Source organism: Dendrobates tinctorius, unplaced genomic scaffold (assembly GCF_039654945.1).
Source record: "Dendrobates tinctorius isolate UK_male_01 unplaced genomic scaffold, ASM3965494v1 ptg000025l, whole genome shotgun sequence".
Taxonomy (NCBI): domain Eukaryota; kingdom Metazoa; phylum Chordata; class Amphibia; order Anura; family Dendrobatidae; genus Dendrobates; species Dendrobates tinctorius.
In genome coordinates this window covers 1617315-1630540 of record NW_027361693.1, presented here as the reverse complement: position 1 = coordinate 1630540, position 13226 = coordinate 1617315, and the positions used below count along the sequence as shown (strand labels likewise).

Sequence of the window (13226 nt, the reverse complement as noted above, 5' to 3'; positions counted from 1 at the left end):
ACAAATGTTTTTATTTTTCTTCACTGCCCAATGGTATAAATTTATGTGACACACCTCTGATGTCAATATGATCACTGCACCCTTAGATGAGTTAATTGACAAGTGTAGTTTCTAAAATGGGGTCACTTATGGAGGGTTCTGGTGTTCTAGCACCTCAGGGGCCCTGCCAATGTGATGTCGCACCCTCAAACCATTCCAGCAAAATCTGAAATCCAATATGGCACTTCATCCCATTTGCACTGTGCGTCAAAAGTACTTTTTTACCACATATGGGTCTCTGTCCACGATCAAGAAATGGCCTCTGGGGAAAACAACAGGATACTGGGGGGTGAGAGGAGGTCCTGCTCTCTCCAGTCTTAGGCACAAGTTCGCACTCAATACGTGTCACCGCAGGAATGGTGCCGTGCTCCTCGGTCAGTCCAGCTACTTCTCTCAGGGGCTCAGGTCTGTCACTACGCAATCCGGACCTGCATGCACCAACTGTCTCTGACTTGTCTGGTGAGTCTCCTCCGGTCACAGAGGCTGGTGGGTCCACGTTCACACAAAGGGCGCTCACCGCATACTGTCTGTCTGTCTCAGTCCTCAGCTGGAGGGCTCTCTCCCTCCGGGAATGCGGTGCAGCCAGGGCCGGATTAAGGTTGGTGGGGGCCCCTGGGCAGAAAATCTGGTGGGGGCCCCCATATCATTAACATTTTAGCCATAACAGTAGAGCGCGAACTGTAGCACTTAGATGTACAATCTAATCTTATCCTCTTGTTCTGCCACATTCAGATTTACAGTACTACAATAGAGATACAGTCCAGGATAACTCAAAGCAGTCCAATTATAGACAGAAAGAGTTACTCACATTTTTTTTTATTGAACCCAATGTTAAGACAGCCAAGGAATAATAAAAATGCAGAAAGGGAAAGTTTTCACCGGCAGCAATTGTTGCTAACTACTGTATAACAATATGCTCTCTATTGTATTATCTCCGGAGTAGTGGCTTGCTCTCCTATAGTAAGAGAAGAAAAAGAAGCATTCTTTGAATACAGGTCTGTTGGCTGAAGGAGGATATATCACCTGTCTTAATGTGCCTGTGAGCATCTCCAAGTACAAGGGGGAGGTGTTAACGATCAAAAACATGCTTTATATAAAAGTGTGTACAGATAAAAGCTTAAATAAATGTATACATTACAAGCTTTACTGTATTTTTTCCCACAATGATGTATGATTTTGTCTGGCTCTCTTGCTTTCCACATAATATAACAATTTCAAAGCATCTTTTCCCATAACTCTGAATTGTACTTTTTCTGTAATACCTCTTAGAAAGTCGTGAATAAATTGACAACTAAGTTTTACCACCCCCCTGTCAAATCTCTGTATCCAACACATGTCTGTCATCAGATTGCAGAGCTCCAGGGGAAAATTAACACAAAGAATAAGTAAAATGTCAACATTAGTACCAGCATTAAATGCAAAAATTTTTATATGTGCCTTAAAAATTTCACTTACCCATCATATAATGAAATAGAGTACGTTGAGAAGGATCATATGAACTCTATCCATCAAACATCCAATGATTCTTGTAGTAACCTCAAAACACAACTTGTATGCTATAAGGAAATGAAAATTATAAAAAGTTAAAATAATCATCATTAGAATGGAATGGATATATGAGCAGACTAGAACTTTGCAGCTTTGCTTACCTAACAGTTATTCTCCATGTATAATTTAAGATGTACACTCACTGGCCACTTTATTAGGTACACCATGCTAGTAAGGGGTTGGACCCCCTTTTGCCTTCAGAACTGCCTCAATTCTTCGTGGCAGAGATTCAACAAGGTGCTGGAAGCTTTCCTCAGAGATTTTGGACCATATTGACATGATGGCATCACACAGTTGGCGCAGATTTGTCGGCTGCACATCCCTGATGCGAATCTCCCGTTCCACCACATCCCAAAGATGCTCTATTGGATTGAGATCTGGTGACTGAGGAGGCCATTTGAGTACAGTGAACTCATTGTCATGTTCAATAAACCAATCTGAGATGATTCGAGCTTTATGACATGGCGCATTATCCTGCTGAAAGTAGCCATCAGATGTTGGGTACATTGTGGTCATAAAGGGATGGACATGGTCAGCAACAATACTCAGGTAGGCTGTGGCGTTGCAACGATGCTCAATTGGTACCAAGGGGCCCAAAGAGTGCCAAGAAAAAATTCCCCACACCATGACACCACCACCACCAGCCTGAACCGTTGATACAAGGCAGGATGGATCCATGCTTTCATGTTGTTTACGCCAAATTCTGACCCTACCATCCGAATGTCGCAGCAGAAATCGAGACTCATCAGACCAGGCAACGTTTTTCCAATCTTCTACTGTCCAATTTCGATGAGCTTGTGCAAATTGTAGCCTCAGTTTCCTGTTCTTAGCTGAGAGGAGTGGTACCCAGTGTGGTCTTCTGCTGCTGTAGCCCATCTGCCTCAAAGTTCGACGCACTGTGCGTTCAGAGATGCTCTTCTGCCTACCTTGGTTGTAACGGGTGGCAATTTGAGTCACTGTTGCCTTTCTATCAGCTCGAACCAGTCTGCCCATTCTCCTCTGACCTCTGGCATCAACAAGGCATTTCCGGCCACAGAACTGCCGCTCACTGGATTTTTTTTCTTTTTCGGACCATTCTCTGTAAACCCTAGAGATGGTTGTGCGTGAAAATCCCAGTAGATCAGCAGTTTCTGAAATACTCAGACCAGCCCTTCTGGCACCAACAATCATGCCACGTTCAAAGGCACTCAAATCACCTTTCTTCCCCATACTGATGCTCGGTTTGAACTGCAGGATATTGTCTTGACCATGTCTACATGCCTAAATGCACTGAGTTGCCGCCATGTGATTGGCTGATTAGAAATTAAGTCTTAACACACAGTTGGACAGGTGTACCTAATAAAGTGGCCAGTGAGTGTATATATCCAGGTAATCCAAGATGTATGATAACAGATTTGATGCCACGAACAGAACACCCATAATGTATTAAACATAAACGGAACTGAAAAAAAAAGAAGGGGTTAAACGCATGTTTTTACTTATGTTAAAGTGATTAAAGGGGTTGTGCTGTCTCCCCTGCTTCTGACTGCTCTACAGCATACCATATCTGAGCTTTTAAGGATGTACATATCATATTTGATCACAATGTGAGCATAGTTTTACAAACCTTTTGGAACATTTAGGAAGGCCAAAGTACTGGAAACTTAGAGGTGAATTTTTCTTGATTTTTTCATAGCAAATTCTTGAATCAGATCTGAAAAGTCTAGCTCTTCAAGAATGTCATGTTCAATACTTAACAAGCAAAGGTGGGATAGATGTTCCTGGCCCATTGTACTGCGAAGTCTGTTTTTAATTAGCTTCATTTTGGAGAATGATCTCTCTCCACTGCAATTGGTTACCATCAAGACCAAATACATTCTCAAAAGAATTTCAATATTTGGGAATGTACTCTTGAAAGGGTCCTTTAGCACCATTTTATACAGGGACGGCATCATATATAACTAGAGAGGATGGTACGTAATAAGGGATGGTGTTATACATAATAAAAGAGGAAACTATGTAACTAAGGATGGTGTTATACAGAATTAGTGAGTACACTATATACTAAGGGACTGTGTTAGACATAATAAGCGATAATGTCTTCCTCCACCTCCCCCTGTTCCTAAGGCCATTATAAGTCCGGGAGTCCCCCTTCCTCCCATCCCAATCCCCCACACCCCTCATTGTCCTCCTCCCCTCGCATCCCATTATTGTCCTCTCCCCCACCTCCATCATTTTCTTCTCCACCACTATCTTTGCTTTCTCCCCCACCACTCCCATCATTGCCCATTCCACCACCTCCATCATTTCCTCCTCCTCCACCACCACCATCATTGCATTCTCACCCACCACCCCATCATTGCCCTCTCGACCATCACCCCATCATTGTCTTCTCCCCATCACTGCCTTCTCCATCACCCCATCACTGCTTTCTCCCCATCACTCCCATCATTGCCTGCTCCATCACCCCATCACTCCCATCATTGTCTGCTCCATCACCCCATCATTGCCTGCTCCATCACGCCATCACTCCCATCATTGCCTTCTCCATCACCCCATCACTGCGTTCTCCATCACCCCATCACTGCCTTCCCCCATCACTCCCATCATTGCCTGCTCCATCACTCCCATCATTGCCTGCTCCATCACCCCATCATTGCCTGCTCCATCACCCCATCACTGCCTGCTCCATCACCCCATCACTGCCTGCTCCATCACCCCCATCATTGTCTGCTCCATCACCCCATCATTGTCTGCTCCATCACCCCATAATTGCCTGCTCCATCACCCCATCACTCCCATCATTGTCTGCTCCATCACCCCATCATTGCCTGCTCCATCACCCCCATCATTGCCTGCTCCATCACCCCATCACTGCCTTCTCCATCACCCCATCACTGCCTGCTCCATCACCCCCATCATTGCCTGCTCCATCACCCCATAACTCCCATCATTGTCTGCTCCATCACCCCATCACTGCCTGCTCCATCACTCCATCACTCCCATCATTGTCTGCTCCATCACCCCCATCATTGCCTGCTCGATCACGCCATCACTCCCATCATTGCCTTCTCCATCACCCCATCACTGCGTTCTCCATCACCCCATCACTGCCTTCCCCCATCACTCCCATCATTGCCTGCTCCATCACTCCCATCATTGCCTGCTCCATCACCCCATCATTGCCTGCTCCATCACCCCATCACTGCCTGCTCCATCACCCCCATCATTGTCTGCTCCATCACCCCATCATTGTCTGCTCCATCACCCCATAATTGCCTGCTCCATCACCCCATCACTCCCATCATTGTCTGCTCCATCACCCCATCATTGCCTGCTCCATCACCCCCATCATTGCCTGCTCCATCACCCCATCACTGCCTTCTCCATCACCCCATCACTGCCTGCTCCATCACCCCCATCATTGCCTGCTCCATCACCCCATAACTCCCATCATTGTCTGCTCCATCACCCCATCACTGCCTGCTCCATCACTCCCATAATTGTCTGCTCCATCACCCCATCATTGCCTGCTCCATCACCCCAATCACTCCCCTCATTGCCTGCTCCATCACCCCCATCACTGCCTGCTCCATCACCCCCATCATTGCCTTCTAGACCATCACTCCCATGTCCCATCACTGCCTCTGCCTGCTCCATCATACACACAGATATACACACACACAGACACAGACATACATACATACATACGTACACTGATACACACATACATACACACACAAGACACCACCTCTCTCCTCTCACCTGTCCTCCGCAGCATCGCCAGCACTTCCTCCCTCACACAGCAGCGGCCGCTGAATGATGACGTGTGAAAACAGGAAGCGCGGCCTCCGGGCAGGAAGCAGGACGGACCCTTGCCGGCCGCTCCGTTCCTGCTATTCACTGACGGTGTCTAATATTTATCCTCGCGCTGCGTTGGCGGTCGCTGCCCAGTGGTGGGGGCCCCCTTAGAAGCTCTTGTGGTGGGGGCCCCGGGGCTGAAGCCCCGCCTGCCCCTCCTATAATCCGGCCCTGGGTGCAGCTGACAGTTCTCTCCCTTGTGCACTGTACTTTCCTGCCCTGACTCTGCTCTGTTTCCTGCGCGCAGCCCCTTCTAACAGGTCACTGTCCCCAGCAGTCACATGTAAGGGTCGGTCCAGGTCTGATATCCTTCCCCCAGGAAACGCTGCTGCCTGGCCAGGTGGCTCCGGACACGGAGCAGGAGAGGTAACCCCATTTAAGTTCCTCCTTCTCTTCACCCCCTTACTATGCAACAAGTTTTTCACACCTTGATTTTGGGCTCCTCTGCCATTCTTCCTTGCTAGAGCTGAGCGAAACGGGTAGGTCAAATTCATAAGTTGCCGACTTTCGCTGAAGTCGGGTTTCATGAAACGAAACCCGACTATAGCGTGAGGTCGGTCACGAGGTCAGCGACCAGAGCGCCAAAGTCACGTTTCAAATGATGCTTCCAGTGCCCTTTTTCAGCCAATGATGGAGGACGCATACTGTGGGCAATGCAATGACATGGGCATCGGTCACCATCTTTGAGAAGGGCATGCAAGTGATTGGCTGGCTTTGTGTGGCATCACAGGGGCTATAAAAGGGCGTGCATGCTGACCACCATCTTACTTCTGACGATCTTAGCATTAGGGAGAGGTTGCAGCTGCTGATTCTGAATAAGGGAGAGCATTAGGCAGGGAAGAAGAACAAAAAAACTGCGTCTGCTAGTAACGATTTCCACTGTACAACACAACAGTTTGTGTGCAGTGACAGGGGAGGCTATATTTTTATGCATCAGCTCTGTTGGTTATTAGGCTGCCTTATAAGGCTCCCTGATAGCTGCATTGCTGTTTGCACACTGCTGTGCAAACTGCTTTTTTAAAAGCAAAAATACTTTTCTTCCTCTTTTCTGCACAGTTACCAAGCATTCATTTTTCCACACTTTTGTGTGCAGCAGTCCTGCTTATTAGGCTGCCTGCTGCCATACTTGGACTGAGAGCATAATTGTTAGTCTCCTAAAATCTCTAGGGAGCTTCCAATTCTAACGAATACTATATACACACCTTGTGCCTGGCAATACACCTGCCTATTTCAGCCTGTTACATTGAGGTGTAATCTATAATGGGCCTAAGATAATAGTTCAGCCTCCTAAAATCTCTAGGGTGCTTCCAATTCTCCCCAATACTATATACACACCTTGTGCCTAGTCATACACCTGCCTATTTCAGTGTGAAATTGAGGTGTAATCTATAGTGGGCCTCCCCAATACTATATACATCTTGTACCTTGTTTTACAGTACCATATAGCTGGTGGTATTTTGGGTACATTGTTCCAAAAATGAGGAAGTATGGTGGAAGAGGCAGTGGAAGTGGGCGGGGGTTGCCAGCTGGTACTGATGGTGGTGCATCTGCTGGTAGTGGCAAAAGCACAATAGCAGCTAAGGCAGGAGGTGTTGAGCCTGCTTCATGGTCTGGCTCCGGAACGCCTGGAAGGCTATCTTTTCTGGGAGTAGGTTAACCGCTTTTAAAGCCGGAGCATCAGGAACTGGTTTTGGCTTACATTGCCGAAACAGACTCCAGCTAATATGCCCTCCTCTTCTGAAGTTTCAAAAAATGCAAGCACTGAGTCGTCAAGTGCTGGCTCCTGGTCAGGAAGAACCCCTTTCCTTGTGTCCTTCACCCCCACCAAAAGTGAATGATGCAGCAGGCCACACTTCACATTAGTCCATGTAGCTCTTTCTCACATACCATGCCTGGGTTATCAAGTCAAATCGTGAATTCCCCAGTCCAAGATGAATCTGACATGGAGTGTGGGTGGCCAGCCAGGGCAGTGGGGTTAATTGGTAACAGGCCGGTGTCTCAGAGGGATGTGTCATGGTGGTGGTGACCCGGTCCGTGGCCCTGGGCGTCCATGCAAAGGGGTGAATAACATTTATAGGTGAATGATACGTGACACCACCTGTGGTTTCTGATCAGATTGACCAGCGCTGCAGTGTCGCTTCTCTGGGACAGATGTTGTGGTGCAGCTAAGATGTAGAAGCCCTGCACAGGTAGGGCCATAGTCACAGGGCAGATGAAAGAGTTGGTAGATGGGGTGCAGTGCAGGATATAGCAGAGCCGTGCGCCAGGCGCAGGAGAACGATGACAGACAAAGTCGTGCAGTTCCTTTACCTGTAATTGGTAAGTGCCGTCCAGGACCCAGAGTACAAATGGAGAAGGAGTTAGTCAGCCTGGAAGCAAATTATGAATTCTCTCTCTGCAGATAGGTAGTGTGGCCTCCTTTCTATCGCTTATCTGAGGTACTCTCAGTACTGAGTTCACTGAAGTTCCCCCTGTTGACTCTCTTTTGAAACTTTGCCGTATGGCAGGCAGCCGTAGCCTTTTCCTTCTGGCTCACACAAGTCGCTGCGGGGACCTACGAGCCTTAGTTGGGAACAGAGCATTTTCAGCTGCTACTTCCTCCGGTTTTTGCTGCAGGACCATCAGTGTCCCTACAAACTCGGAGACCGGAATCCAGATCATGCGCTCCAGCTAGGAGTGAGCCTTAACTCTGCTCATCCTCCAGCTCCCCTTCTCACGTCCACACACTTCCCCTTCCCTTCACAGACTGCCCTAACTTCCCTCCTCCCGACCACAGAGAGCAGCTCCTCAGCAGTCAGGTTCAGAGGTCTCCCTGCTGGCCTGGAGTGGGAACTGTGTTGTGTGTTGGTTTACCTGCTAGAGAGATCCTTTGTTGCTCCCAAGCATGACATCACACGCCCTAGGAGGAAGGTAATGCCACTGTGACGACCGTACTCCTGGGGGCGCCACAAGTGCACTGATGCCCAGCCACTGCTAGATGATTCTGCTGGTACATTGACCCAGACCACTACATTCCCCTCGCACTCTACACAGCCAGAATCTGACCCTGATGAAACTCAAGTTCCCCTTCCCGCATACTATACCACCTTACACGGCGACAAAGAGGAAGATGCAGATGAAAGTGCAGGTTCTTTGGGCAGGTGGGGGGGCATACTCATGGGCGACGGCACTGGCACAGGGCCCCTCATAGTACGCAAAAGTGTCTCTGCCAGTGGGAGGGCCCACCCGACCCACCCGCCGTCAGACACACCGCCGTACTATGAGGGGCCCTGTGCCAGTGCCATCGCCAACGAGTGGGCCCCCCCTGCTTGCTCAGGATCACAGCAAAGTTGAAATACTTACCTCTCCCTGCTCCACCGCCGTGACGTCTTCCACGTTTCCTGACAGTGACATTCTGGTCAGAGAGCGTGATGACATCACGTCTGTACGCCCTCTGCCTAAACAGTCCAAGTGCAGAGAGATGGATGATGGGGACGACGAGAAGTCCAGACTAGTAAAGGGATTCCCTAGCGAGGAGATTTATTTAATTGTTTTAAAGGTTGGGAGCAATTTTTGGGGAGCACTATACCCTGGAGAATGATATATGGGGCCCACCATACACTGGAGCATTCCAAAGGTGGACATCAGACACTGGAGCAGCATTTACAGGGCCCATTATACACTGGAGCATTAGAAATAGGGCCCATTATATATGGAGCATTATTTGGGCCCATGAGACAGTGGAGCTTCATCCATGGTGACCAACATATACTGTAGCATTATGTGGAGCTCATCAGATACAGTATCGAACCTTATATGGGACCAATGATTCTGTATGGAGAAATATATGGGCCACATTACTCTGTATGGCGCACTATGCGGTGGCCATAATACTGTATGGAGTAATATACTGTCCATTTTTTGAGCTATTGGAGAATTTAAAATGGGTTTCAGTCATGTGATGTAAGAAGTGAAGTATTTTTCATTGTACTATATCGCTATTTCTCTGCCATATCAGAGGATCATGAATTGTGGCATGTGTTAAAGGAGCCAATTGACACTCTTTGGCCCTGGGCCCACGAAAATCTGGAGCCAGCCCCACCCCCCCCAACTTTAGCCAAATAACCCCCAGTTTTCAATGCCTAACTATTATTATAAAGTAAATTAAGGTTGACAAGCGTAAGTAATAAGAATTGATGTTTTTGGCATTAAAATGGGCACTTTAGGTGTGTTTCCTGTCCTCCACTCACTGCCAACTTTTCTTCCCCATTGACTTGCATTGGGTTTCATGTTTCAGTCGGCCTTCGACTTTTCATGATAATCGGCAGATTGCGTTCGACCCGACTTTTGCGAAAGTCGGGTTTCATGAAACCCGACTCGACACGAAAAAAGTCAAAGTCGCTCATCTCTATTCCTTGCAGATCCTCTCAAGTTTCATCAGGTTGGATGGTGAACACTGGTGGACAGCCATTTTCGGGTCTCTCCAGAGATCCTGCATTGGGTTTAGGTCAGGGCTCTGGCTGGGCTGGTCAAGAATGGTCACAGAGTTGTTCTGAAGTGTTGGCAGCGTATTATTCAGGATACTCTCCAAGTGTGTGACAACAGAGCTTCTTTATTTAGGAACAATCAGGAACAATATATGATAAACTTAATAGATCAGGAATAAATCATTTGTGTGTCTCTATCTGTACATCATCTACAGCAGGCTGCTTCATCTTCCATACACAGTGAAAAATGAGGATGATTGACCTCATGGAGATCAACATCCAACACTGCGGAGACACCATCACGTATTTCTCAACGCAGTGATTCTAGAGCACTGCCCCCATCCCTTATGGGAAATATGTAAAACACGCAAAACAGAAGCTGCGGAGACACCATCACATGTTTCTCAACGCAAGCAATAACTAGCCAGGTCCTGGCAGTGCTCTAGAATCACTGCGTTGAGCAACACGTGATGGTGTCTCCGCAGTGTTGGATGTTGATCTCCATTTTTCCATTTTTTCATTTTTCACAGTCTTCTACTAGGCATTGCTCCTACTAGCCAGTTTCCTACTCCACACTGATGAGGGGCAAATACCCCGAAACAGCTGTCTGTGGATGGATACCATGTTTTGGCATAGGTGGTTTCCTTCATTGGAGACTGCCCTTCCCATGGTTGTTCCTTCCCGGTGAAAGACCTGGCTAGTCATTGCTTGCGTTGAGAAACATGTGATGGTGTCTCCGCAGCTTCTGTTTTGCATGTTTTACATATTTCCCATAAGGGATGGGGGCAGTGCTCTAGAATCACTGCGTTGAGAAACACGTGATGGTGTCTCCGCAGTGTTGGATGTTGATCTCCATGAGGTCAATCATCCTCATTTTTCACAGTCTTCTACTAGGCATTGCTCCTACCCCGAAACAGCTGTCTGTGGATGGATACCATGTTTTGGCATAGGTGGTTTCCTTCATTGGAGACTGCCCTTCCCGTGGTTGTTCCTTCCCGGTGAAAGACCTGGCTAGCCATTGCTTGCGTTGAGAAACATGTGATGGTGTCTCCGCAGCTTCTGTTTTGCATGTTTTACATATTTCCCATAAGGGATGGGGGCAGTGCTCTAGAATCACTGCGTTGAGAAACACGTGATGGTGTCTCCGCAGTGTTGGATGTTGATCTCCATGAGGTCAATCATCCTCATTTTTCACAGTCTTCTACTAGGCATTGCTCCTTCTAGCCAGTTTCCTACTCCACACTGATGAGGGGCAAATACCCCGAAACAGCTGTCTGTGGATGGATACCATGTTTTGGCATAGGTGGTTTCCTTCATTGGAGACTGCCTTTCCCGTGGTTGTTCCTTCCCGGTGAAAGACCTGGCTAGTCATTGCTTGCGTTGAGAAACATGTGATGGTGTCTCCGCAGCTTCTGTTTTGCATATCTTCCATACACAGACACAGGAAAACAAGGAAATACAGTCACATGATCTCCCTGTGTGAGCCTCTGGGAGTTTTTTTTTCTTTTTGTTCTAACTTTATGAACAGCTTATAAATTTAGCAACTAAACACTCATAGACAGGAATAGAGTTGTTGCACCAAACATATTAGATCACCCCTACTCAACAACCACTTATCCTTTTAGTCCCATTGTGGTTCTGAAGTCCACAAACTTGGCTCTTGATAATGGCTTTGTCATACCATCAAATGTCATCTTGTCAGACTCGCAATAAACAAACTCGAGTACACCACGTTCCACAAAGTCACGTAAGTGGTGATGTTTTATATCAATGTGCTTAGTCCTTGCACTAATCTTTTCATTGCTAACAATTTTATTGCATCCTTGGTTCTCCTCATAGATAACTGTTGGTTGAGCTAATGGATTGCTGAAATCTTCCAAAAATTGTTTCAACCAAATTACTTCTGTACTTGCATAAGCAGCAGACATATTTTCTGCTTGTGTAGAAGATAATGCGACTGACACTTGTTTTCTGCCGGACCAAGAAATTGAATTTTCTCCTAACTTGAACAAGTAACCACTTGTTGATTTACGATCACTTGAATCTCCAGCCCAATCTGCATCCAAAAAACCTCTGAGAGTGAGATCTCCTGATGCAGATAACTTAAGATTTAGCCTTTGAGTTTCTTTAAGTTATTGAAGAATTCTCTTAATTACATTCCAGTCTCTTTGGCGTGGCTGGCTTACACATCGGCAGAGAATTCCAACTGTGGCTGTGATATCCGGACAAGTTGTGGTTGCTATGTACAGAAGCACCCCAATGCTTGTCAGCAACTCTCATTGCCTGGTAGCAGATCTTCTCCTTCCAAATTTAAGTAGTACGGATCCATTGGTGTTGACGCACCTTTGGCTTCTGACAGTCCAAACTGGTTTAATATTGCAGAAATTTTAGAACTTTAGTTGAGAAGAAAACTCCCATCTTCCTCATTCTGGATTTAGATTCCCAAATAATATGTCACATTTCCAAGGTCCTTAGTCTCAAAGTGCTGGTTGAGAATTTCCCCTAGCTTTACAATTTCTTTTTCATTGTGGTAGCTCAATAAGCTCCCCTGTCTGGAGGTGGTGAAGGGACTCCATCTCTTCATTAGCAGGATTTATCCACTTCTGTTTCTCGTGAATAGGCAGTTTTTGCAACTCTTGCCATGACTGTAGCTCTTGTTCAGGAAGCGTTCTGACCATATAAGAAAGGCATCTAGCTGGGTTACCTTTGTTTGGCCTTTCTGATCTCCTGACTGGAGGTTGACTTGGTTCTTCTGTGTCTTCCTTGGTGGCTTCAGAGCTTATCCACACTTCAGTGTTTTCCTTTTCAGCATCTGAATTTGGTGATTAAGATTCTTGTTCTTGCTTCTTAGTATGAATAACTGGTGTAACTTCATGAAATTTGAGTGATACAGAGTTTTCATTAATCATTACATCTCTGCTGATTGTTAGCCTGGGGTCACACTGCATCATGGCAGTCCATTTAACGGACTGCGCTTCACCGCAGAATAACGCGGTGTAACGCAGTCCGTTAATGCTGCCATTGACCCCCATTATGTGGCGCATTGAGATGCATGCCGTAAAGCGGCACACGTTCCCGATGTGTCTTCATTCACTGACAGAGCCTCGGACGCGGGCTGCAGCATCTGAGGCTCCGTCACCGCTAGCACTGATGAATCATCAGCGCTAGCTGTATAGCATAACGCATATCGCTGTTCTTCATTTTTGGTTTTACTCCAAGCTAGTTGGGTGTAATAAGCCACTATTTTTTTATCACTACCAGTTCTGTGTAGTTTGTTGCTTCTACTTTTTGTATGTAGTGTATATGGGTGAATGAAGGATCCATTACACTTTT

At 46.8% G+C, this 13226-nt stretch overlaps 1 long non-coding RNA gene across 1 annotated transcript; it reads right to left on the bottom strand.

Moving 5' to 3' along the window:
* Positions 1-631: 631 nt before the first annotated feature.
* On the bottom strand, positions 632-1723 carry LOC141084599 (uncharacterized). Its single transcript, XR_012231046.1, has 3 exons — positions 1689-1723; positions 1495-1595; positions 632-994 (listed from the first exon to the last, which is right to left on the bottom strand). It is a non-coding gene; the product is annotated as an uncharacterized lncRNA (long non-coding RNA).
* Between the last annotated feature and the right edge of the window lie 11503 nt (positions 1724-13226).